Raw genomic sequence first — 23,932 nt, forward strand, 5'->3', positions numbered from 1 at the left:
TATATATATATATATATATATACTGTATATAAAAATATGTTTAGGGGTACTCTCATTCTGACTCAAGAAAATCACCATTTTATAGTTCAAATTGGGGGAAATAAATACAGAAAATGGACTAAAGGCTGCCGTCGGGGGTAGCAATGGAACTGACAATTCACCGTGCTGGAGAAGAAACTAAAAATAAATTAAATTTTAGTTTCTTTTCCTGTTAGATTCACAAAATGTTTAGGGGTATGTGTACCCCTGCAAAAGAAAAAAGCACTGATGAAAAGAATTATTCAGAACAGGGGTTTGCATGGCTCACTAAGGAAGGTAATACGGCAGCACAATAAAATTAAAAACAGATAGAATTAATTGCACATTTTTTTCAAAATTCAATTGAAACTATTTCGTTTAATCGATTCAACAAACCAGAGGAACTTGATTCAACGATACCAGCTTTTCAAAGTTTGATAGTCATGTAGCACACCCCGGCCCACTCAGGGGGCAGTAATGGCTACGAGGTTAGTATCAGACTAACCCAGGACAGCAGGGTTCAAATCCCCCATGGGCCACAAAGCTAGGGTTGCCATTGAGCTTTTGGGGGGAACAAACCTAAATTATTGAGTTTCTGGGGGGAAAACCAGCCCCCCCCCAAATTGTGATTTTAAGCTTTTGGTGCTGTTTCCGCTGCTGTTTCCATCGCGTTGGCATACATCCAGGTTTTCCCTGACATTCTGCCAGTTCGGCAAAATTCCCCCCGACGCCATTCCCCCCCATAAAATCAGAACATGTCAGGAGTTTTCCTGACGTGTGGCAAGCCTACACAAAGCTCACTGGGCGGCCTGGGCCAATTCACTGCTGCTCCCAGCCTAACTTACCTCACAGGGTTGTTGTGAGGATGAAATAGGGAGGGGGAAGAATACATACAACATGATAAAATTGAGATGTTGCAGGGTTGTAATTTTTCTCAATTTTATTGTTTTCTCCCTTTGCAATCTGCTTTGAGGGTTTTTTTGGGTTCTTTTTTACAATCAAGCAGTGTATAAACTATACAAAATACATACATAAATAAAATGTTCTTGTGTGCATACCATACATTTAAAGCAGAATCCTGGGAACCGTAGTTTTCTCACAGTGAAGCTATAATTCCCAGTAACATTAACAAATTACAGGGGGAAAGGTCATGTCCTTTAAATGTACTATTCAAATCCATACATTTAAAGCAGTCACACGCCAAGAATCCTGGGAACTGTAGTTTGCCCCATCACAGAACTACAACTCCCAGCACCCTTAACAAACTACAGTTCCCAGGATTCTTTGAGGGGAGGTCGTGTCCTTTAAATGTACAGCGGGTAACACAGTCTCAGGCAAGGGGCACTCTCAGTCCCTCACAGAGATTGAGCATGGGAGCTTATTTTTGCCCACAAAGCATTAACCCTTTGCCAAAAAAAAAAGCTATGCTGCGTTGGCCGGGAATCGAACCCGGGTCAACTGCTTGGAAGGCAGCTATGCTCACCACTATACCACCAACGCTGACAATTGAGGCTTCCTCCAGCATCTCCTTGGCTGGGAACTTCTCCAGGAACATCTGGCACTCCCTGTAGCGTTGGAGGCAGAATCCTGGCCTGATCTACAAAGGCTGCTCTTCTTAGCATCTTGCAAAACTGGCTCTGCAATATTGTACCATGCTTTCTGAAATGATGAAACTGGTAGGTCTGGGGCAGGGCCGGCCCACCTGGGAGGCAAGCTGACACCATCGCCTCGGGCGGCAGGATCCCCAGGGGCAGCAGATCTGGCCTCCAGGTTCCCAACATCAACATTAGATCTTCACTCCCTCCCATCTTTTCTAGCCAGCGTTGCACTTTGTCTCAGGTGTCAAAATATCTTGGCTCAGCCCTGGTCTGCGGGCAGCTCAAAAATGTCACTTTGGTCATCTGAATTTTCATCTATTTGCTACTGCTCCCTCCCTCCAGCACTTCAGTTTGAAACAAATAGGTCCTAGAGCTCAAAGCCCCATTCTTGCCAGTGGAAGCGCTTCTTCCTAATTTTGAACACATTTGGAGGGGGTTTGACTGTGACTACTCATGGTGATGGGAAAACACTCTGCACATGCTTAAAAGGCTCTCTCCCTCCCTCTCGCCATTCCTTCACCTGAGTGAAACCTATGGTTGAAAACAGCTTCTGCATCCAGATTCCACGCTGTAGCCTCGGAGGTAGATTCCTCTCCCAGGAACTGCACTTTGCTTCTCACAGAGCTACAATTTGTAGCGCTCTTAAGAAACTATGTTTCCCAGGATACTTTGGGAGAAAGTCGTGCTCTTTACCACCTATGGAGTGTATGAGTTGTGGGGGTGTAGATTTGACCTAGAAGTAGCCTTAACAGTGGGTCAGGTGGTTGGAGTTGTGAAAGAGTATTGGCACATGATCTATAACGAATTGGGGGGGAAATGCTTAAAAGTACTTTCCCCCCAAAAAAACAGAGTTCTTTCTGTTGGTAAAAAATCAGACTGAAATTCCCAGGTGTTGAAAAGGGCTATTTATGTATGCCACTACTGCAGCCCGTGTTTTTTTAGCCCCAAAATGGAAAACGAGTGAGGTCCCAACCAAAGAAGAATGGCTACTTATGTTGACGGAATCTGCGCAGCTTGCAGACTTAACATAGAGAATAAGAGAACAAGAAGAACATACGTTTCAGGAAGTTTGGAAAACGTGTACTGAATATATGGGAAATAACTGTGCACAGCTGAAAACGCTGACAGCATTGAGATAAATTCGGCAGTGTAAACAAGTTTTGATGGATGCAATAATGTAATACTGAATGGTATAGTTTTTGTAAAATATGTAGGGATTTATGAGATGTAAAAAGAACCATACGGTAGAAAGAGAAGAAGGGAAGTCATTGATATCTTAAGGATGTAGAAATGAGTACATTAAATTGTAAAATTGAAAATTTAATAAAAACTATTTTTTTAAAAACCCAGTGGTCAGGGGGCAATTAGGTGGGGGTTTAGGAAATGTCCCCCTCAAGAGGCCTGCTGTGCAGTCCTATAGCCTCCCTCCAGCCTTGTCCCTCTTCAACACCATCTATGGCTCTGTTCACCTTCAAGGGCAGGAATGCCTTGGCATGCCACTTCCTGGAAGCCACAGTGCTCCTATGCTTGGATCCTGCTTGCAAGCTTTCCATAGGCTCCAGTTGGCCACTGTGAGAATAGGATGCTGAGCTGGTTGGGGGCCCCTTTTGGCCTGATCCAGTAGGCTCTCCTTCTATTCAAAACCATACATTTAAAGCAGACACACTCCAAGAATCCTGGGAACTGTAGTTTGCCCCATCACAGAACTACAACTCCCAGCACCCTTAACAAACTACAGTTCCCAGGATTCTTTGAGGGAAGGTCGTGTCCTTTAAATGTACAGCAGGTAACACAGTCTCAGGCGAGGGGCATTCTACCTGGATATTGGGCCTGGGAACTTATTTTTGCCCACAAAGCATTAACACTTTGCCAAAAGGTATGCTGCGTTGGCCGGGAATCGAACCCGGGTCAACTGCTTGGAAGGCAGCTATGCTCACCACTATACCACCAACGCTGACAACTGAGGCTTCCTCCAGCATCTCCTTGGCTGGGAAATTCTCCAGGAACATCTGGCACTCCCTGTAGCGTTGGAGGCAGATTCCTGGCCTGATCCAGAAAGGCTGCTCTTCTTAGCATCTTGCAAAACTGGCTCTGCAATATTGTACCATGCTTTCTGAAATGATGAAACTGTAGGTCTGGGGCAGGGCCGGCCCACCTGGGAGGCAAGTTGAGACCATTGCCTCAGGCGGCAGGACCCCCAGGGCAGCAAATCTGGCCTCCAAGTTCCCTACATGCTTAAAAGGCACTCTCCCTCTCGCCATTCCTTCACCTGAGTGAAACCTATGTTTGAAAACAGCTTCTGGCACTATTAAGGCCAGATTCCACACTCCATTTAATTCAAATCTAGTGGGAAGTGAGAAAGTATAATGAAAGTTTGATGTCTTGAAAACAGTATTTGGCCTTCCCTCCAACCAAAAATTTTCAGAGTAGGTGAGATAACAGCTTTTATTGAGTGAAGCTGAATTGAAAATTCTAATTTTCTAATAGAATTGAAAATTCACCTTGCCAACAAAGGTCCGCATAGTTAAAGCTATAGTTTTCCCAGTAGTGATGTATGGAAGTGAGAGCTGGACCATAAAGAAGGCTGATCGCCGAAGAATTGAAGCTTTTGAATTACAGGTGCTGGAGGAGACTCTTGGGAGTCCCATGGACTGCAAGAAGATCAAACTTATCCATTCTGAAGGAAATCAGCCCTGTGTGCTCACTGGAAGGACAGATCCTGAAGCTGAGGCTCCAATACTTTTGGCCATCTCTTGAGAAGAGAAGACTCCCTGGAAAAGACCCTGATGTTGGGAAAGATGGAGGGCACAAGGAGAAGGGGACGACAGAGGACGAGATGGTTGGACAGTGTTCTCGAAGCCACCAACATGAGTTTGACCAAACTGCGGGAGGCAGTGGAAGACAGGAGTGCCTGGCGTGCTCTGGGGTCCATGGGGTCACGAAGAGTCGGACACGACTAAACAACAACAAAGAATTGAAAAAGGCTTTCAAGTCACACCAGCCTCTTTTTCAAATGTTGGCACATAAGCTTGTTTCAGCTGTGGAACATGCTGGTGGGGTTGCCATAATTCCCTTTAGCCTTGCTCCTGAGCCTTAACTTGCAGTTGAACATACTAGTAGGGTTTGCTAATTTTTCTCCCTGCCCTTGAGCCTGCAGCCCAAGAAACCTTTGTGGCACTTTATCTGGAGTAAAAGATTTCCTTTTATTTTAGAGCAGGGGTCAGCAAACTTTTCCAGCAGAGGGCCAGTCCTCAGACCTTGTGGGGGGGCAGACTATATGGGGGGGGGTATTGAACGAATTCCTATGCCCCACAAATAAACCCAGAGGTGCATTTTAAATTAAAAGCACACATTCTACTCATGTTAAAACACGCTGATTCCTGGACCATCCGTGGGCCGGATTCAGAAGGCGATTGGGCCAGATCCGGCCCCCAGGCCTTAGTTTGCCTACCCATGTTTTAGAGAGGCACAGGTGCATCATCTAATTTTTTTATCAAGCGGTTGAGAGTGTTTTTATTTTATTTTTTTCTACATGCAAAGGTTTTCACAAGAGGTTCCCTGCCCCTCTTGCCCCTCGAAGTAAATTCAATCTGATCTTGGCTTTGCTTTGTTGAACACGGTGGGTGATAAAGGAGGCAGCGGAATGAACTATTTAATTTAGCACTAATCGGATAATCCTCCCCCCCCAAAAAAGCCCAACATCCGCAACAGCCACTAAAGGAACAATCCTGCTAAAGGGATTCGCCCCTCTCAATGCCCCCTAATCCAGTTTTCAAAGGCCCCCTCCTCCTATTCAGTGTTTCCTCCTGATCTCCCAAGCCTGTCTCCCCATCCCCGCAGGTCACACTGGCCTCCAAATAGGATTTCAGAACAGGCAGTGTGCATGTTTGCAGGAATGTTGCACACACCGCAGACAGAAATTCAAGTGGTGAGGAGGCTTCTAGGGGAAAGCTGCACCGGTTGGATATCTGCCTGCTGTGAAAAGGACAGGGCTTTAACCAAACATTGCTTGGAAGCCCAAAAGCCAGCCTGCCTGGAGGAAGGTGGTGGGGAGCAAGCGGACTGCTTTGAAATTCGAGCAATTTAAACCACCCCCCTCTCCTGCCAGGTACCCCAGTCGCGTGGACAGCAGAAGGTGGCAAGGGAGGGGGGCGCAGCCAATTTGTAAACACACTGCAAGGTGCTAAAAGTTCCGATCAAAGGCTTCTTTTGCAATTCCACCATAAAAGGGGGCAGAGGCGGAGGAGGAGGGGAATGGCTCATTTTCCCAAGGGAAAAAGGACACCTCCAACCCCTTAGTGAACAGCTGGGCCTGCCATGAGCAGGGGAGGGGACCCTCGTGGACCCATTTGCAGATCTCCGCCTCCCCTTATCCCAGATCCCCACTATGCTCTACATATGTTAATTCCAAAGTTTTTGCATTAGCAAGGCTTTGTTTTGGGGCCAGGGGGTCTCAGATCCTCGCCCCGCCCCACCCCACTCCACGTGTGTCCGATCCCAGCCATGGCGCGATGCTGGAGCCGGTTGCTGGTTGCCTGATCGCTCAAAATTTCGAAAAACACAGCTCCACCAGAAAACTTTAAAGCACAGTATAAATTGATCTGCCCAAGCCCCAAAATAATTTTGGCCTTGTCCAGATCATCAAACATACCCGTGTGGCCAAGGCACTGTGCCCTTAGAGATGCGCAATCATTTTCTCCAAGCGGAACTCTCGTGTTGGCACACTCACAAATGCGCGATGGTTGCAGATGACAGTAAGGCATGCGGAACACGGGGCGGGGGGCGGGGAGTGTGCGCCCCACAAGCAGCTATGGGTCACCCTAAAAGCATCCACCTCCGGGAGAGTCTCCTCGACAAGATGGCTTGGAATCACAAGCAACGTTCAACATGGTGCCAGAGAAGGCCAAAAGATGTGGAAATTTAAGGAGCACCCCAAAATAAACTTCAGACCCCCCGAAACCAGACGCCCACACATCCAGGAGCGAGGTCTCTATGAGATGGCATTAAATTCTGCCCAGACGAATGATTTCCTTGAGCACAAGGCACTATCGAGTGCCAGTCCACATGCTAGCAAAATCCAAAATATGTAGAAAATTTGAAAGAACCGCACCCCCCCCCAAATCATATACACATCCACCCAGGGGAGTATATGAAATGACAATGCGGAATTCCATCCATTTTAATGCAAGGCACTGTCAAAAATAATATCAAAAATATGCAGAAAATAATAAGGGTATTGGATCAGGTGCAATGAAATGCCATCTCACAGAGGATGTGTGATTCGGGTGGCTTATTTTTGGGGGGGTGAACCCCCAGTTCCTTGTTCTTTTCTATAAATTCTTGGCTGTTATTGGCACGCACATCTGGTAACGTCGTTCACCCCAGGTCAGTTTCAACGCCATCTCAGTGGAGGACACACATGTTCCCGGAGGTGTGGATTTGGGGTGACCGAAAGCTCGTTGGGTGCACCCCTCCCCAATATTTTATTTGCCATCTGGAGTCACTGTATATTTGCGAGCATTGTGCAAGCACGACAGGTTAGACTGGAGAAAATTGTATAATCATGGATCAAAGTCTACTTTGGGGGCTGAGAGAGACGTATAAATTTTAGTTCTTTTTAAAGTTTGCATCTTCGTGCAAATAAGGAACTTTTAACCAACTTCAGAATCGATAGCCAATAAAAAAAAGTGTCAAGTCACGGACAAAAGTGGTTCAGAGCACGTGCAGAGAGGTTTCACCCCCCTTTTTCCTTTGCACCAGAGTAGCTGGCAATCTAAAACCACAGGGTACAGCTCTTAAGTAAAGAGAGAAATAATTCCTGGAGGACACACATGCCTGTAAACCTTGACCAGAGAGAATCTGCTCCCCTCCTCCCAGATGTGTGAGGTTAGCTGGAGTTTCTTGTCAGTGAGGGCAAAGGCACTCTGCACATGACCAGAGACATCCTCCAAGGTTCAGCCCTCTTAGTGAGGTAGGATTCAAATCGTGTCCCGGGAGGACTGCAAAAGGGATAAAGCTTCCGTTCCCACGCCATTGCCAAACTGCCCATAACATTCCTAGAGGAGGTTGAATCTGAGCATGTGCAGAGTGCATTCCTCTTGCCACAAGCAGCAGCCCACACCTTCTGGGACGAGGCGGTTGTTTACCAATGAAAGAGGCACGTGCTGCTGTTGATAAAATACAGCACTCGTTGTTGTCATTTGAAACTGCGGGTTTATTTATAGAAACCCGCAGGGTGAAAATAGCCCAGAGCTTATCGGCTGGCAACCGAGCCAAGATCAGACTGGTACTGTATATCGCGCCAGATTTGTGAATGCGTTGCTTCCTTCTAACATCTGGAATGTGAGAAAGGGAGAGGAGGGTTTATATCAGATCATTCAGCTTGGCTCAGGCTGACAACAGCCGCTTCTGCCCGTGTCCCTTCCGTGTCCGAAGCAGAGATGCCTCTTTGCAATGGAGCTGTGTGCGAGAAAGTGAGACATCGTAAGCGAAAAGGGTCAGCTGGAGAGACAAAACGGAAGCTTGCTGGGAAAAGATAGGACTTGCGCTGTGAGCAGGATTCGAACCTGCGCAGGGAAACCCTATTGGATTTCGAGTCCAACGCCTTAACCACTCGGCCATCACAGCCACCTGGGTTGTAAGTCTGAACACATCTCTCTTCTGCTCAGGGAAACTTCTCCCCGAAATACGCAACTTGTATCTGGGCTGCAGGTGGGGATTGTGCGTCTGAATGGTTCTCTCTCCCTCCACGTTCCGATCTCTCCCTCTCTCTCCCCACCCCCTCCACACAGAATAATGTCACCGCCCAGGAAACAAGCAGGTTCCAGGAAAAAGCCCAGGCTAGATATACACGCACACCCCAAAAAAATAAAATGCAAAGTTTTCAACATGCAAAGAATTTCTCGCAACAGCAGCATTGGTGGTTCAGTGGTAGAATTCTCGCCTGCCACGCGGGAGGCCCGGGTTCGATTCCCGGCCAATGCAAAATCCTTCTTTTTGGGAGAGGGTTGTAGGAGACACATGCTTCGTCTGAAAATGTCGCAGGTTCAGTTCCCAGGATCTCCAGAGAAACTCCTGTTCTGAAATCCTGCCAGTCAGAGTAGGGTATACAGTACTGAGCAAGAGATGCCATTGGCCTAACTCGGTGGAAGGCAAATTTCCAACCTTTCTAAAATTTTGGTACAGAACAGCTTTCGTTTATGTCCTCAATGAGAACTAGACTCTTGTTGCCAGGGCTTTTGCTGTATTCTCCCATCACTCTGATTCAAATCCTGCCAATGAGTCCATTTCTTTTTGTTGTTTCTGCAAGGAGTTTGTAAATTCTCTCAAAGAATTCTGAGTAGTTTGCTAAATGTTGCTGGGAATTGTAGCTCTGTGAGGGGTAAATAATAATAATAATAATAATAATAATAATAATAATAATAATAATAATAAATTTATTTATTGTTTATACCCCACCCATCTGGCTGGGTTTCCCCAGCCACTCTGGGCGGCTCCCAACAGAATATTAAAAACGCGATAAAACATCAATCCTTAAAAACTTCCCTAAACAGGGCTGCCTTCAGATGCCTTCTAAAAGGCAGGTACGGTAGTTGTTTATTTCCTTGACATTTGATGGGAGGGCTATAATGCTTAGAATTCCCTGAGGGAATTCTGAATGTGCTTTACAGATGTTATGCCTTTAAAGCACATTCAGAACAAAGGCCCTACACACAGCCTTTGACAGGCAGGCAGGCAGGCAGGCAGGCAGACAGATAAAATTATTACTATTAGATGTCACGTCAATGAAATAAACAACTATTTGACGTTTCGAAGACACCTGAAGGCAGCCCTGTTTTTTATATTTTTTTGATATTTAATGTTTTGGCAGGATGTTTTTGATATTTGATGTTTTATTGTGTTTTTCATATTTTGTTGGGAGCTGCCCAGAGTGGTTGGGGCAAGATGGGCAGCATATAAAGGACAAAATTGTTGTTGTTGTTGTTGTTGTTGTTGTTGTTGTTGTTGTTGTTGTTTATACATACCTAGATAGGTAGCCTGTTCCATGTGAGGTCTGTAGCCCTAGCTTGGCAGCAAAGGCCTCAGGTGGAGCCAGTCCAGGGGTGGAGAGTCAAGGGCAGGCCTGCGTTGTGTGCCGATTCCCCCGTTCAGCCCCAATGGAGACCCCCGGAGCGGGACTCTTAATGGGGCTGCCCCCCTTCCTTTTAATTAAACCCCTGACGGCGCTCGCACCCAGGGCAGGCTTCACTGCCAGCACCTGGGAGCTGGGCCAAAGCAGCCTTTGTTCAGGGCCCTGGCAATAATGCCGGGTGGGTGGAGGCCTTTGTCCCTGGTGCCTTTGTCCCAGGCAAGGGTCCCTTCACACGGGGTCCAACCCACCCCACCCCACTCCCTACACCCCCCTCACTTTCATTAGGCACGCGTAGCTGCCCCCCTAATCCCCCGGTGTCTCCACCCACTGATCCTGATTCCTTCTTTGCTTGGGTGCCCCTGAAAACCTGTGTTTCTCCTCACTGATGGATAATAAGGAGGTGCCTCAAGGCATTTGCCCCCCCCCAAAAAAAGATCCACGCATGGGCTAGAAACAAAAAGTAAAAATCGCATCTCCGTGGTGCATCCACTATGTGACATGTGGGATATTTTCGATCTCCCTGGTATGTTCACACAAACTTAACCACCATCCTTCTCTCGCGAAGAATTGCCCTGTGAGCCGAAACTCCCAGAATCCTTTGGGGTGAGGGAAGCTGCCATGATAGTCGAACCAGATCAAGTAAGTGGTGTGTGAACTAAAGTGCCCTCACTTCATAGAATCATAGAGTTGGAAGAGACCACAAGGGCCATCCAGTCCAACCCCCTGCCAAGCAGGAAACACCATCAAAGCATTCTTGACATATGCCTGTCAAGCCTCTGCTTAAAGACCTCCAATGGAGGAGACTCCACCACACTCCTTGGCAGCAAATTCCGCTGCCAAACAGCTCTTACTGTCAGGAAGTTCTTCCTAATGTTTAGGTGGAATCTTCTTTCTTGTACTGTAGTTTGAATCCATTGCTCCGTGTCCACTTCTCTGGAGCAGCAGAAAACAACCTTTCTCCCTCCTCTATATGACATCCTTTAATATATTTGAACATGGCTATCATATCACCCCTTAACCTTCTCTTCTCCAGGCTAAACATGCCCAGCTCCCTAAGCCGTTCCTCATAAGGCATTGTTTCCAGGCCTTTGACCATTTTGGTTGCCCTCCTCTGGACACGTTCCAGCTTGTCAGTATCCTTCTTGAACTGTGGTGCCCAGAACTGGACACAGTACTCCAGGTGAGGTCTGACCAGAGCAGAATACAGTGGTACTATTACTTCCCTTGATCTAGATGCTATACTCCTATTGATGCAGCCCAGAATTGCATTGGCTTTTTTAGCTGCTGCATCACACTGTTGACTCATGTCAAGTTTGTGGTCTACCAAGACTCCTAGATCCTTTTCTCCTAGATTCTTTTTGACCTTCCTGTTATGCCTCCAGATTTGGATTGCTACCTGACCAGTGTTAAGGCTACTTCTAGGACAAATCTACATCCCCACAACTCATACACCGCATACGTTTGAAAGAGCATGGCTTTCTCCCCAAAATACCTAGGAAACATAGTTTCTTAAGAGCGCTAAGAATTGTAGCTCTGTGAGAAGCAAAGTACAGTTTCTGGAGAACAGCGTGGAATCTGGATTTAATAGTGGCAGAAGCTGTTTTCAACCATAGGTTTCACTCAGGTGAAGGAATGGCGAGAGGGAGAAGAGTGCCTCTTAAGCATGTGCAGAGTGTTTTCCCATCACCATGAGTAGTCACACTCAACCTCCCCCCCCCCAAAAAAAATGTGTTCAGTATTAGGAAGAAGCGCTTCCATTGGCAAGCATGAGGCCAATGGACCTATTTGTTTTGAACTGAAGTGCTGGAAGTAGAAAATAGATGGAAATTCAGATGACCAAAGGGACATTTTTGAGCTGCCCCCAGACCAGGGCTGGGCCAAGATATTGTGACACCTGAGGCAAACTGCAACGCTGGCTAGAAAAGATGAGAGGGAGTGAAGATCTAATGTTGATGTTGGGAACCTGGAGGCCAGATCTGCTGCCCCTGGGGATCCTGCCGCCCGAGGCGATGGTCTCAGCTTGCCTCTCAGGTGGGCCGGCCCTGCCCCAGACCTACCAGTTTCATCATTTCAGAAAGCACGGTACAATATTGCAGAGCCAGTTTTCCAAGATGCTAAGAAGAGCAGCCTTTGTAGATCAGGCCAGGAATCTGCCTCCAACGCTACAGGGAGTGCCAGATGTTCCTGGAGAAGTTCCCAGCCAAGGTGATGCTGGAGGCAGCCTCCATCACCAGCGTTGGTGGTATAGTGGTGAGCATAGCTGCCTTCCAAGCAGTTGACCCGGGTTCGATTCCCGGCCAACGCAGCATAGCTTTTTTTTTTGGCAAAGGGTTAATGCTTTGTGGGCAAAAATAAGCTCCCATGCTCAATCTCTGTGAGGGACTGAGAGTGCCCCTTGCCTGAGACTGTGTTACCCGCTGTACATTTAAAGGACACGACCTTCCCTCAAAGAATCCTGGGAACTGTAGTTTGTTAAGGGTGCTGGGAGTTGTAGTTCTGTGATGGGGCAAACTACAGTTCCCAGGATTCTTGGAGTGTGTCTGCTTTAAATGTATGGTTTTGAATAGAAGGAGAGCCTACTGGATCAGGCCAAAGGGGGCCCAACCAGCTCAGCATCCTATTCTCACAGTGGCCAACTGGAGCCTATGGGAAGCTTGCAAGCAGGATCCAAGCATAGGAGCACTGTGGCTTCCAGGAAGTGGCATGCCAAGGCATTCCTGCCCTTGAAAGTGAACAGAGCCATAGATGGTGTTGAGGAGGGACGAGGCTGGAGGGAGGCTATAGGACTGCACAGCAGGCCTCTTGAGGGGGACACTTCCTAAACCCCCACCTAATTGCCACCTGACCTCTGGGTTTTTAAAAAAATAGTTTTTATTAAATTTTCAATTTTACAATTTAATGTACTCATTTCTACATCCTTAAGATATCGATGACTTCCCTTCTTCTCTTTCTACCGTATGGTTCTTTTTACATCTCATAAATCCCTACATATTTTACAAAAACTATACCATTCAGTATTACATTATTGCATCCATCAAAACTTGTTTACACTGCCGAATTTATCTCAATGCTGTCAGCGTTTTCAGCTGTGCACAGTTATTTCCCATATATTCAGTACACGTTTTCCAAACTTCCTGAAACGTATGTTCTTCTTGTTCTCTTATTCTCTATGTTAAGTCTGCAAGCTGCGCAGATTCCGTCAACATAAGTAGCCATTCTTCTTTGGTTGGGACCTCACTCGTTTTCCATTTTGGGGCTAAAAAAACACGGGCTGCAGTAGTGGCATACATAAATAGCCCTTTTCAACACCTGGGAATTTCAGTCTGATTTTTTACCAACAGAAAGAACTCTGTTTTTGGGGGGGGGGAAGTACTTTTAAGCATTTCCCCCCCAATTCGTTATAGATCATGTGCCAATACTCTTTCACAACTCCAACCACCTGACCCACTGTTAAGGCTACTTCTAGGTCAAATCTACACCCCACAACTCATACACTCCATAGGTGGTAAAGAGCACGACTTTCTCCCAAAGTATCCTGGGAAACATAGTTTCTTAAGAGCGCTACAAATTGTAGCTCTGTGAGAAGCAAAGTGCAGTTCCTGGGAGAGGAATCTACCTCCGAGGCTACAGTGTGGAATCTGGACGCAGAAGCTGTTTTCAACCATAGGTTTCACTCAGGTGAAGGAATGGCGAGAGGGAGGGAGAGAGCCTTTTAAGCATGTGCAGAGTGTTTTCCCATCACCATGAGTAGTCACAGTCAAACCCCCTCCAAATGTGTTCAAAATTAGGAAGAAGCGCTTCCACTGGCAAGAATGGGGCTTTGAGCTCTAGGACCTATTTGTTTCAAACTGAAGTGCTGGAGGGAGGGAGCAGTAGCAAATAGATGAAAATTCAGATGACCAAAGGGACATTTTTGAGCTGCCCGCAGACCAGGGCTGAGCCAAGATATTTTGACACCTGAGACAAAGTGCAACGCTGGCTAGAAAAGATGGGAGGGAGTGAAGATCTAATGTTGATGTTGGGAACCTGGAGGCCAGATCTGCTGCCCCTGGGGATCCTGCCGCCCGAGGCGATGGTGTCAGCTTGCCTCCCAGGTGGGCCAGCCCTGCCCCAGACCTACCAGTTTCATCATTTCAGAAAGCATGGTACAATATTGCAGAGCCAGTTTTGCAAGATGCTAAGAAGAGCAGCCTTTCTGGATCAGGCCAGGAATCTGCCTCCAACGCTATAGGGAGTGCCAGATGTTCCTGGAGAAGTTCCCAGCCAAGGTGATGCTGGAGGAAGCCTCAGTCGTCAGCGTTGGTGGTATAGTGGTGAGCATAGCTGCCTTCCAAGCAGTTGACCCGGGTTCGATTCCCGGCCAACGCAGCATAGCTTTTTTTTTGGCAAAGGGTTAATGCTTTGTGGGCAAAAATAAGCTCCCATGCTCAATCTCTGTGAGGGACTGAGAGTGCCCCTTGCCTGAGACTGTGTTACCCGCTGTACATTTAAAGGACACGACCTTCCCTCAAAGAATCCTGGGAACTGTAGTTTGTTAAGGGTGCTGGGAGTTGTAGTTCTGTGATGCGGCAAACTACAGTTCCCAGGATTCTTGGGGTTTGTCTGCTTTTAATGTATGACATCTGCATAAGACCATAAGAGGAGCCCACTGGAACAGGTCAAAGGAGGCCCACCTAGCCTCTTCTCGCTGTGGCCAACTGGAACCCGTGGGAATCTTGGAAGCAAGATCTGTGCGTAAGAGCACTCAGCCCACCTGTGTCTTATGCAGAAGTGTTTCTGCCCCTGCATTCAAGCGCGCACTGAAGTTACCAATCTAGAGGCAAAAGAGAGCCTTAGAGGGTGCTGAGGGACAGGGGTTGGGGGCACAGGACTGCGCAGCAGGCCATTTGAAGGGGGCACTTCCTAAACCCCCAGCTCCCTTTCCCTATTATTCTGTAACTTAACCTAAATATAAATTTAAAAAATTGTCCAGTAGCACCTTGGAGACCAACAAAGTATGTTCTGGGTATAAGCTTTCATGTGCATGCACACTTCTTTTTAATTTATTTATTTATTTTGACTGCGCCAGACCAACCCGGCTACCTACCTTAACCTAAATATAGTGGTACCTCGGGTTACAGACACCTCAGGTTGCAGACACTTCCGGTTACAGACTCCGCTAACCCAGAAGTAGTACCTCTGGTTAAGAACTTTACCTCAGGATGATATCAGAAATCTTGCGCCGCCGGCGGGGCAAGCAGCGACAGGCCCCCATTAGCAAAAGTGGTACCTTCAGGCGCGTAGCAAGGGAGGGGTGAAGGGGGCGGGCCGCCCCAAGCTCCACTCGGGGGGGGGGCAGCGTGCGGGGGCAGAGACCCTGGCCCCTGGCCCGCCCCTCGCCTCCGCCGCCCGAGCAGGAAGAAGCAGAGCGCACTATGGAGCGGGTTGCCACCGGGGTGGCGCCGCCGCCCGCGCCAACCCGCTCAGTAGCACGCTTTGCTTCAGAGCACTCCGGCTGAGCAAAGCAGCAGTGCCAACCCGGACGGGCTGCGCATATGCGGACATGCGCAATCTGTCCTGGCTCGCGTGTTGTGCGTCGTGACATCATGACGCATGCATCAGGAAGCATGTGCACTGCGGAGTGATGCCCCACCCCCAGGGGGTGCCGCCCCGCCAAGCGGCACCGTTTGCCACTGGGTACCTCTGGTTAAGAACGGTTTCAAGTTAAGAACGGATCTCCAGAACAAATTAAGTTCGTAACCAGAGGTACCACTGTATGTGTAAATAAATTTATGCCGTTCCCTAGTTTTCCCCTTCCTCCAATACAGTACACACTGAGTTTCAGTTTGTAAGGTCCTCAGGGCAGAGACCTGCCCTTTTACACTTTGCAAAGTGTGACACATTATACAGTATGTTGCCATCTATTTGTCTCAAGAGACAATGGGGTGTGTCTCCAGGAGTGAAGTCAAACTGCTACATTAGCAGCACCAAAGTGACCTTCCCAGGGCACAAACCTGGGCAGTGTGTCTGGAGGTCCTGGGTTGCCCAGGCTCCCCCCCCTTGGCACCCCCCCCAATCTGGCTGATGTGCTCCAAAGGAAAGCACTGCAAGACGTTTGGCACCAGCTTGGCTGCAGCAGTTGCCAGAAGGCAGCCTACAAAGGGGCCATCCAACTGCCTTAGGGACTCCATTCCTGATTTGTGTAGGGTTTACTCCTTAGCATTTTCTTCTCCTGAAAATATCCCGCAAGGCAACAGAGGTTTAGGAGCAGTTTTCGTTCTCCTAGGTGGGCTACCTTTCCCAGGTGGATGAGCCAACCTGCCCTCTAGTCTATAGCACATGCAGAAATAGCAGGGCTCAGCAAACCTTTTCAGCAAGGGGGCCAGTCCACTGTCCCTCAGACCTTGTGGGGGGCCGGACTATATTTTGAAGGAAAAAATTGAACAAATTCCTATGCCCCACAAATAACCCAGAGATGCATTTTAAATAAAGGGTTACATTCTACTCATGTAAAAACACGCTGATTCCCAGACCGTTGGTGGGCCAGATTGAGAAGGTGGTGATTAGGCCGGATCCGGCCCCCAGGCCTCAGGTTGCCTACCCATGCATAATACCATCCCACATATTAGTTACCCTTTGCAAATCAAAGCGAATATTGGCCAGCAGGCATACAACGTTCCACGACGTCTCCCCCAAACATGGTGGGGGTGCCCTATTTTCCCCCATCAAGTGAAAAAGACATCGCACAGCAATTTTGTTTGCAATTATTGAGCAAAGGCCTTGGGCCCTCTGCCTTCTAATGACCACGTTATTTTGCGGGAGGGGGGCGGCGGCTCCAAGTGCATGAGACTTTTAATCTTAGGGTCGCCGGTTCTAGCCCCACCTTGGGCAAAAGATTGCAGCGTCGCACAGGGTTGGACTAGATTGCCCTCGTGGTCCCTTTCATCTCTACAATTCTACGATTCTAGGTTATTCTAGACACAGGAGCTCTCCAGAGCTCCTAATCTCCGCCACCCTCCAGGGTAGGAGGAACTCACAGCGCCCCCTCGGTGGTCCTCGGCACGCTGCAGGTGCCCCCATTTGCTGAGCCACGTCAAATGGGGTGGGGGTGGGGTGGGGGTGGAGGCGCTCTTTGGCGTTCGGAGCTGTGAAACTCCCCACTCCCACCCGCCACCCCCGAAAAAGAAGGTGTGACTATGAATAGCCCTGCCTTTGAAGCTAGATTTTGTTCCCACGGAATAAAAGGGAAGAGGCGATGTATATTTAGGAACACGCGACGTGGCAACATATTGCATTCCTGCTTAAAGCGGGGCGGGGCAACGGAGATCGGGGAGGAATGCACCCCTCCCCAAACCTTGCATCCATTATCGAGGCAAAGCTTCTTGCAGAAAAAAACATAACTGCATCACGCACACAAATCTTGCACAATCTTGAAAAACGAACGCCCAGGCGGCGCCCCAAATCTTGCCTGCATTTGGGAAGTCTGGATTTGACACCCGGCTTCCACTTCCCTGCCAAATCTACCCCTTCCTCACTCTCCCCTGATTTAATTTGTCATCCTATTTGGGAAAAGCCCCATTGAATCCAATGGGAGCCACTTCTGAGCGTGTAGAGAGTTCAGGAGTTGAGGCTGGATACTTTCCATCCTCCCATCTTTGAAAGCTCCTTTAGGTTACGTGGGTGGTGAGAAGGCCAGAAGGAAATCCCGGTGTTCAAATGGTGGCTCCCAAACCAAAAGCTCCAACCATTTTTATACAGAAAAAGAAAATTAAACCCAAAAGTCAAGTTGCATTGGCCGGGAATCGAACCCGGGCCTCCCGCGTGGCAGGCGAGAATTCTACCACTGAACCACCAATGCTACAGAAAACATCTGGATTTCCCCTTTGAGATTCTTGCAGCAGTAGCGCAAGTCAGGATTGACTCTTAACCATTTTATTGCCGGCGCAATGCCTTTTTTCATTTTTCTTTTTTTCAACCGCCTTTGTTGGGTGTGCGGGGTTGCAATTATTTAAAGCGCTTGTCTACTACCGCTTTCAGTTTTGTCACACGTGGAACTCAACGCGCTTTTGCGCTTAGAGCTGGGAGCTTGGCACCTGCCTCTAACAAACGCTCCCCAGTTAGAAGGAGGAGCAGATAGATACCCTGCGGGTTTAACTATGCAGATCTATATCTATCTCTCTCTCTGCCCGCTGCGCCTCGGGGGTCTCCGGCAGGTGCCCGGAGGTGCGAAGGCTCGTGGGCCGCCGGTTTGGCCAGAGGTGCCATTTGACACCTCTGCGGGGGGGCGGGGATCTACAAGTGGCGCTAGGGAGGCGGATCAAAGGGCAGGCGGGGCGTGGGAGGCAATTGGCACCTCGGCGTGTGGAAGACTTTCCCAGGCTCGTAAAGCGGGGCGGGCAGGCGGGGAGGTGGCGAGGACACGACAGAAGGCAGCTGCGGGGGGCCGGGGGCGGAGAGACGGAAGGACAACACCAGCCTCGCTCCCCCTTTCCCTAATTAACAACCCTCGCCCGCAGCTGGATGGAGGTAGAGGGCGGGGCGCCGCGCTGGAGTATTTGGAGGACTATGAAGCCACGATTTTTAGGGATTTCTCTTTGTATGGATTAAAGCAGGCGCCCCCAAACTTGGCCCTCTAGCTGTTTTGGGACTACAATTCCCATCATTCCTGACCACTGGTCCTGTTAGCTAGGGATGGTGGGAGTTGTAGTCCCAAAACATCTGGAGGGCTGAGTTGGGGGATGCCTGGATTAAAGGGATCCATCTTTTCAAAAGAGAAACCACACTTCTGGTTTTTTTTTTTGCAAAAGGTGCCCCTCTCGCCACCACACCAGTGACACCACACAGCGGCTGTGCACCTAATCCGATCCATTTTTTATTCGGGTCGGATCAAGGGGTATTGAACCTTAACAATATGTGGATGCGGAGGAGGCCGTACTAAAAGCAGTTTTTAATTTAAAAAGAAGAAGATCGCGTTGTTTGCACGCACAGAAACATCTGTATCTGCAAAATGGGCCGCTCCCGGGAACCCCGATATAGGTGTTGTTAGTCATATTCAAAGTTAGACCCATCGAAATGAAAGGGCGGGATTAAATTAGGTGCGTTCATTTCAGTGGGTCTACTCTGAGTTAGTAGTTAGGTGGATATAAACCCTGAGAGTTGTCTCCACTTAACCCCTCAGGTCTAGCCCATGGGCATTCAATCGGGCAACATCTGGATGTGTGAAAGTTGTAATAAACCAATAAATGCAGATGAAGAGAGCATATAAATAAATGAAAACAAAAACACTGTTGCATTGGCCGGGAATCGAACCCGGGCCTCCCGCGTGGCAGGCGAGAATTCTACCACTGAACCACCAATGCATCTGCCGTTCGCCATTTGTGCATCTGTCTCTATATACAATTTTCTTATTATTCCCTCCTCCGCAAGCTGTTGTTGGTTCCCGAAATAAAAACTCATGGGCCGGGCCTGGAACTCACGCTCTTCCACACCCCCGTACTGAAAAAAGCCGACCTCAGATGAGCTGGGGGAAGTTGGAGGCTCTCTGCACACCCTCAAAGGCACTCTTGCCTTGCATTCAGCCAGCCTACAGCACGTGTTTCCAGCGCCAGGCACTGAGCTTGCTCCTCCACGCTTATCCAAACGCAGAGAAATTTTCTCCACTTTCCCTTCCGGATTGGGGTGTGTGTGTGAGTGGGGGAGGGGGAACCTGGGAAACCCTTCCACACGCCAAAGTGTCAATGACCTCATGGGCTTCGCCTGCTCTTTGATGGGCCTAGAGGCCACACGAGCCGTCACACCCCCGGGCGCCTGCCAGAAAAATCCCCACGGGGGGGTGTCATAAACAGGGGGGTGCGGGGAGAGAGAGAGGGTGGAAGGCATTCCGAGAAACAAAAGAATCGAACATACACGTGGAGCACAATCAGCACATGTGTGGTGTACTCTGCACACGCTCAGAGGCACGCTGTTCTTCACTCATCAGCAGCAACCCACGCGGGTATATTGTGTTAAGAATCGGATTTAGTTGTTTGTTTTTACATCATAGACAGAATATTACAATACTCGCAATATCAGTGGTGGCTTCAGCGTAAAAAGTGCCTCCATGGTCTTTTAAATGTGTCTGAGTTGTTGGTTTGTTTCGTCCCCGGTTTTTAAAAAATTATGTATTTTGTGTTTTCCTCTCTTTTTTGTATTTTTAACGTCGGAAACCGCGCTGTTTAATAAACCCCAGTTTTGATGGGAGACGTAGGATAAGACCCAGCACAGAGTTGGGACCATTAAAAGCAAAGGACTTAAATTGCCTTAAACCATTTGTTTCAATGGGTCTGACTTCGATTAGGTCTGATTTTATAGCTTATTATTATTAGTAAGCGCCGCATTTGCGACCCTCAGAAACATCCCTCTGTATAGACAGGAAAATAAATAAATAAATAAAAACCCACCCCAGAAAGCAGGAAACCTGCTTGCTTTTTAGAACATATTTGTGCAGCATCACCGCCAAACGTTGGGAATTTTCCTTCATCAAAGGACCAATCCAGCTGTTCTCAACATCGCATTGGTGGTTCAGTGGTAGAATTCTCGCCTGCCACGCGGGAGGCCCGGGTTCGATTCCCGGCCAATGCAACGCACATTTTGTTTTCCTCACTTTTCATGGGTCCAAAAGATACTTCTCCCCAGTCCTCACCACAACCAATGCTTTTCCCCGACCCCCGCCTCGCATGCTTGCTTCTTTCTTTCTTTCTTTCTCTCTTTCTTTCTTTCTTTCTTTCGATTAACTTTATTAATCCGGCCATTCTCTTTGTGCCTGTTTGCAGAAGTAAGGCGATTAAGTAAAAAAAACAACCCATCTTTTTAAACTGCCTGTTTGAGATAATTTATATTTATTCTCCGTTCAAGTCAGCAAAAAAAAGGTGAAAAAAGAAAAAGTCATGTTGCATTGGCCGGGAATCGAACCCGGGCCTCCCGCGTGGCAGGCGAGAATTCTACCACTGAACCACCAATGCTTCCTTAGAACTTTCTGCTCTCTGTATCCTTTTTGTAGGCGCCCCTCTCGGTCGCTGTCTTCCATTCGCAACAGCCGCCGCCTTGCAATTCACTTGCAAAATTGGGTGGGAGATGGGGTGGTAGAACGGTAAAATATATTGATACCAACACTAATCGGTTGAAAGTGCAGAGTTCCTCAGATTCCAAAAGGAAAGGAAAAAGAAAGAGGATGTGGAAGTTGCAATCGAGGCAATCATTAAAAATAAAATAAAAACAGCTCGCACCAACCAGGCCCAACGCCTCATCTTTTTAGCAGTGGGATATAGTGGTTAAAGCCCCCGTTATTATTATTATTATTATTATTATTATTATTATTATTATTATTATTATTATTATTGTTGTTGTTGTTGTTGTTGCTGTTGTTTAAAAAAACGACAATCTCAACCATGGAGCTTCGCCACTGCCTCTCAGCCTAACCTACCTCGCAGGGTTGTTGTTGCGTGGGGGGGGGGGGTTAAATGAAGAGGGAAAGAGGAATAACCACGTGAGGCTTTGGAGAAGAAGGTGGGACGTGATTGCAATAAGTGCAATAAATAAATAAACACACTTCCTCCCCCAAAGGAGAACAGGGGGTGGTCCGTGAGCTTTGCTGCTCAAGCCCATAAACCAGGGGCCCAGATGGGACCCTGGGATGTTTCAGCCGGGAGGTGAGAAGAATTCCGATTCCTTCCTCTCCAACCAGCCAGCTATAAACTCATTATGAAAGCCCAGGTGGCGGGGCAGTCATTTGCAGCCCCTGCAGCCGTTTCTCTCTGCTGGGCTTTCAGGGGACTGGGTGGGAAGGATTGCTAAGGAATTTGTCAGGAGTTTGTCAGCCCTGTTTAGGGAAGCTTTTAATGTTTAATAGATTATTGTACGTATTTTAATGTCTGTTGGAAGCCGCCCAGAGTGGCTGGGGAAACCCAGCCAGATGGGCGGGGTATAAATAAATTATTATTATTATTATTATTATTATTATTATTACGGTAGTATTATTATTATTATTATTTGAAATGCTAAAATCGAAGTGCCAGATTTACGTTTCAGTTAAACAAGCTATAGCTGGCATCCCCAATCCTCGGCCCTCCAGATGTTTTGGACTACAATTCCCATCTTCCCCAACCACTGGTCCTCTTAGCTAGGGAACATGGGAGATGTAGGCCAAAACATCTGGAGGGCCGCAGTTTGGGGATGCCTGCGCTATAGCTTAGGGCCCCACTCTCTTGGGGCCCGCCCCAAAATTAATGGGGAAAAAACCCTGGATGTACATTTCCAAAGTATAAGATAAAAAACAAATAAAATAAAATATGCATATAGCAACAGTGTTTTGTGTTGTGTAGGCTCCTCTGATGTAAGTCATAGGCCTAGCCTGCTCCCTAAAATATCCCTGGTTTGCTCATTTCTATATATAGGGTGCCTACATTCTGCATGTGCAAATGGCTTGAGATACCTTTTAGGTCCATAAATGACCATACAGCATATATTCAACCCAAAAAACAGTGATAATTTGTTGATTAAAGGGCCGCTGGACATATAAAGGGCCCCATTACCTTCAGTAGCTTAGGGCTCCATCAAACCTAAATCTGGCCCTGTTCCCAACACACACAAATTGGCAAAAACCCTTCCCAATTTTCCTTAATTGTGCTCACCCATTCCTCCCCCCACTTCATTTTATAAAAGTAGAATTGTAGAGCTGGAAAGGACCCCCCCCCCAGAGTCATCTAGCCCAACCCACTGCGATGCAGGAATCAGAGGTGAGCATCCAGAATTTATTAGCGCCCTCTCTCTCACACACGGAACTGCCTGCTTCGCAGGGTTGTTGTGTAGTGTGTTGGAGTGGGTGCTAAGCGCTTTGGGCAGTGTAGTCACCCTAACAGACATAGGTATTTCTTCCTTCCAACATATCAGGGGGTTGTCTGTGCTCCTTCCCTTGAAAAACAAACCCCTTTTGCCACTTTTTGACCCCTCCTGCGTCTTTCTGCTTTCACACCTATTTTTACTGGTCCCCATTTGGCAGACTTTCACAGTTCCTGATGTGTGTGTTGGGGAGGGTGGGGAGGTGACTTTTTCCCACAGCTGGCTTTGCTCCTACTTCCCATGGCCTAGCTCACCCCTCAACCACCACATTCCCTAGTCTGGGTTAACATTTCCCACTCCTGTGGCACTGTGAACAAGCCAAGGGATGGTTCTCCCATATGTATTGGGAATGCCCAGAGGTAGGGGGATTTTGGAATAAAATCCTTAAGGTTATTAATGAAGTTTTTAAAGTGAAGCTACCTATAGACTTCAATCTTATGACAATGGGTATACTAGGAAACACGGCCATAGAGAAAGGTGACCAGCACACATTCAAAGCAAAGATACTAGCAGGAAAGGCAACAATAGCTTTAGGTTGGAAAGATAGAGAAAAATGGACAGTAGAGGTCTGGACTAATTATTTGTTTGAATTTATTCAGTCAGACATTGTGGCAGTAACGTCACAGGAAATAACATGGAAGGCCAAGTCTACTGTGATAAGGACCAGATGGAACCCCTATCTTCAATGGATAACAACTACTGGACCAGAAGATATTCAGTGGAAATTAAAGACATTGTGCCCGTGGCTGAGGACAACTGTTTGAACCCTTCCAATGGATTATGGGTGGGGGAGGGGGTGGGAAGGGAAAGAAAAAATGGTACGGGAAATTAAAAATTGGAAGGAGAGAATATAATGTATGTAAAAATTCTTGTACTTCAATAAAAATCTTTTTAAAAAACCCAAACATTTCCCACTCCTGTTTAATGAATGGGTTTAATAAGAGGTGCCAGGACTCAAATGTCCCCCACCGTCCCCTGCAGCTCTACTCTAACCCCAAACCCAGATGGGTCGCAGGAAAGTCTTGTTTAGGAATGAGGTGAAAGCAGAGACACGGATGAGGAGGAAGCACTCCGCGCATGCTCAGAGACTATGTACATGACTATGACTGTCTCCTATTGTGGTCTCTCCTTCCTTGGAGGTTTTTAAGCAGAGGTTGAATGGCCATCTCATGGATGTTTTAGGTGAGATTCCTGCATTGCAGCGGGTTGGACTAGATGATCCTCGGGTCCCTTCCAACTCAACAATTATTTGCTTCTATGCTTTAAGCAGTAGTGCGCCCGGCTTTTTTCTCGGAATATGAGGCCCTTTCTTCTTCAAAGGCCTTTTATC

At 47.7% G+C, this 23,932-nt stretch overlaps 10 non-coding genes across 10 annotated transcripts; 4 read left to right on the forward strand and 6 right to left on the reverse strand.

The window, feature by feature from the left end:
* Positions 1–1,446: 1,446 nt before the first annotated feature.
* TRNAG-UCC (transfer RNA glycine (anticodon UCC)) lies at positions 1,447–1,518 on the reverse strand. The gene has a single exon. It is a non-coding gene; the product is annotated as a tRNA-Gly (tRNA).
* A 1,980-nt stretch (positions 1,519–3,498) lies between these two features.
* On the reverse strand, positions 3,499–3,570 carry TRNAG-UCC (transfer RNA glycine (anticodon UCC)). Its single transcript has one exon. It is a non-coding gene; the product is annotated as a tRNA-Gly (tRNA).
* A 4,591-nt stretch (positions 3,571–8,161) lies between these two features.
* On the reverse strand, positions 8,162–8,243 carry TRNAS-CGA (transfer RNA serine (anticodon CGA)). Its single transcript has one exon. It is a non-coding gene; the product is annotated as a tRNA-Ser (tRNA).
* A 286-nt stretch (positions 8,244–8,529) lies between these two features.
* TRNAG-GCC (transfer RNA glycine (anticodon GCC)) lies at positions 8,530–8,600 on the forward strand. Its single transcript has one exon. It is a non-coding gene; the product is annotated as a tRNA-Gly (tRNA).
* A 3,380-nt stretch (positions 8,601–11,980) lies between these two features.
* Positions 11,981–12,052, forward strand: TRNAG-UCC (transfer RNA glycine (anticodon UCC)). The gene has a single exon. It is a non-coding gene; the product is annotated as a tRNA-Gly (tRNA).
* Positions 12,053–14,043: 1,991 nt separating this feature from the next.
* TRNAG-UCC (transfer RNA glycine (anticodon UCC)) lies at positions 14,044–14,115 on the forward strand. The gene has a single exon. It is a non-coding gene; the product is annotated as a tRNA-Gly (tRNA).
* Positions 14,116–17,513: 3,398 nt separating this feature from the next.
* On the reverse strand, positions 17,514–17,584 carry TRNAG-GCC (transfer RNA glycine (anticodon GCC)). Its single transcript has one exon. It is a non-coding gene; the product is annotated as a tRNA-Gly (tRNA).
* Positions 17,585–19,014: 1,430 nt separating this feature from the next.
* On the reverse strand, positions 19,015–19,085 carry TRNAG-GCC (transfer RNA glycine (anticodon GCC)). Its single transcript has one exon. It is a non-coding gene; the product is annotated as a tRNA-Gly (tRNA).
* A 1,190-nt stretch (positions 19,086–20,275) lies between these two features.
* TRNAG-GCC (transfer RNA glycine (anticodon GCC)) lies at positions 20,276–20,346 on the forward strand. The gene has a single exon. It is a non-coding gene; the product is annotated as a tRNA-Gly (tRNA).
* Positions 20,347–20,655: 309 nt separating this feature from the next.
* Positions 20,656–20,726, reverse strand: TRNAG-GCC (transfer RNA glycine (anticodon GCC)). The gene has a single exon. It is a non-coding gene; the product is annotated as a tRNA-Gly (tRNA).
* Between the last annotated feature and the right edge of the window lie 3,206 nt (positions 20,727–23,932).

The sequence above is a fragment of the Zootoca vivipara genome, chromosome 13 (assembly GCF_963506605.1).
Source record: "Zootoca vivipara chromosome 13, rZooViv1.1, whole genome shotgun sequence".
Lineage (NCBI taxonomy): Eukaryota > Metazoa > Chordata > Lepidosauria > Squamata > Lacertidae > Zootoca > Zootoca vivipara.